General features: G+C 41.1%; 1 pseudogene; it reads right to left on the bottom strand.

Annotated features, from left to right (window-relative positions):
* Positions 1-209: 209 nt before the first annotated feature.
* LOC134466136 (uncharacterized) lies at positions 210-2,336 on the bottom strand (annotated as a pseudogene).
* Between the last annotated feature and the right edge of the window lie 271 nt (positions 2,337-2,607).

Raw genomic sequence — 2,607 nt, forward strand, 5'->3', positions numbered from 1 at the left:
AGCGCAGCTGACACTGATCAGCTGCACACGCTTCTACTATGAGGACGCGTTCCTCACCAATCAGCCAATTAGTGCTTGCTGTGCTCTAACACCCTTTTATTATTATTTTTTCCCCCGTGCGTTTTTACCAGTGGAATTTAGTATTAAAAATTAAAACAAAACAGCCTCAGCCTGGTCTGACAGAACAGCTACAAAGACAACAACTACCATTCAAACACCACACACGCAGCCTCTAACTTAAACGGCTACAAAGACAACAACTACCATTCACACACCACACACGCAGCCTCTAACTTAAACGGCTACAAAGACAACAACTACCATTCAGATAACACACGCTGACTTAAACGGCTGCAGAAAATTGTGCCCTTAGAACTTGAACAGTTGGTCGCACTGCACCAGGGATTTCATAAACGGTTTGTAAAAATTCATAAACTTGGGCACAGGCATTGGGGTACTTCAGGTCAAAAACATAATATGCTTTGAAGCACATGTCGACAGCATCCAAAAGAGTTGAATGTGTTAAAGCTTGGCCATTTATGATAGAAAATGCCTGTGAGCAGTCATGACCATGACCCAACATTAAAACAAATGGATGTTCCATTCGAGTGTTCGTCAAATATTCTGCCATATTTGTACCAACCTGAAAGAGGAAAAAGTAGATTTGAGGAAATGTCCTATTGAAAAACAGGCCTAAAAATTGGGAATTGGGAAATTATCAAACATATTGCTTTTGAATGTGTTCAAAATAGTAAATATCGCAACTCACAGGCTGGGTGTCAATGAATGCAGATTTGCATTCATTGCACGTCACCACGTTTGTCTGAAATATATTTCAAGAAAATGTATTTAGTGTCACCTCTATCCTCCTTCCAGTAAAACAAGCTAGTTACAGGTGAGGGCAGACAGTTCACATACCTGCAGGCAGGTATTCCAGGCTTGGATTTCTTTGTTGTTGCTGAGCCATCTGAATGATTTTTTCAGCAAACCCACTGCACCAATTGTCCATTTTTCGGGACGCATCAGGATGAAGTAATTCAAAATCCTGGGAAATCTACAAGCAGAGTAAAACAAATGTAACTTAGAAACCATTAACATCCTCTTTCTCTGCCTCAGCCATCGCAATGATCCATATTCCTGTGTTTATTGTAATTAAGAGCTTCGGAAAAAAAGTGTTAACCAGTACTACTCAGTAATAGTGTCAATGTTAGTTCTGGCCAGGCCATGGTAGTCAAGAAACTTGCGACTTTCCCTGCTCCTCTCAATTCTATCAACTAATTGGTCCAGGTGAATGTCCTCAGCCCACCATGTTTCTTCCCTAATGATTGGTACTGATCAAATCTGTCCAACAGAAACAACTAATTAATCATCTTACCATGCCAGGGGTATCCACCAGGCGAGGGAATTCCGAAATTATGTCAGCTATGGCCTTTGACCCATTGGCCCGAATCCACCTGGCTCTGTAACCAGCTGTCTTTTTCATAAAATCAGCTACCTGGCTCTGAGGCCACAGGTTGGTTTTGAGCCACATTGACATTTGTACAGCATCCTCTGGAGTCACAGTGTCTTCTGTGGGGTGGGTGGTTAATTCACACACTGTTAGAGACAATATTTTAAGCCCCCCTCCTCTCTAATTTAATATGGTTTGATCTCCACCAGAATCATGTGGATAAACAAACAGTAATCGTGTTTACCTGGCAAAACGGACACGACAATGGTAGTTGGTACTGATACGAAGTCCGTGAGCCCCTACGCAACCTTTTACGCACATTACGGAGTCTTTCTTCCAGAAAACCTGTGGCAGGCCTGTGGTGCCTCCCTGGTGTGTACCATGCGTCCTAGAGAAAAGAAGAGGGTATACGTTAGAAAACAAACAATATGGAGAAAGGAAAATGTCTATCCTGCCCTATCACGATTTACAAAATATATCGCCATATTGCCCAGCCCTACCCGAGGGTCATAATTGTTGTTACTCACATAACCAGTGCCCTGGGTATCTTTAAGGGATGGAAACTGGTCCACCACCGCAACCGCTAAGGCAGCCTTCAGTCGTGAGCTAGGGCTGCAGGAAGGTTAGCATACAGTTAAAACAAATTTGATCAATACAATATGTTAACTTTTTTGTTTAAAGGTGATGGTGCAGGTTAAAAAATAATACATTTTCACCACTTTGTTGTTTGTAATACACAGGGTGCTTGCTCTTTTTCCAAACTGAAATTCCATACTTTTTCCAGACTTTTTTAAAACTAATGTAATATAAGTACCAGTACTCACTTTTCTCCAAATCGTTCGATCAAATGAGATACGAGAATTCGCACCATTGACCTCCGCTCGTTAAGTCCAATCAGACTATTATTGTCCAAGTTGAACACGATTGATCGTCCATCTGGACTTTTTTCCAGAATGTTACGTATATCCTGGTGAAATCTCACCTGTAGAGATCAAATGTTAATACTTCTTATTCGTATTGTATTGGTATAGGTTATAATTAAATAATAAATATGATTATATTTGTATTGGTTCGTATTTAGCTGAAATGGGAAACGGAATGTTAACGGGATGTCTCCCACCTCCTCTGAAGTAACCTGCACTGACACACAGACACCA

This window comes from Engraulis encrasicolus, chromosome 16, assembly GCF_034702125.1.
Source record: "Engraulis encrasicolus isolate BLACKSEA-1 chromosome 16, IST_EnEncr_1.0, whole genome shotgun sequence".
Taxonomy (NCBI): domain Eukaryota; kingdom Metazoa; phylum Chordata; class Actinopteri; order Clupeiformes; family Engraulidae; genus Engraulis; species Engraulis encrasicolus.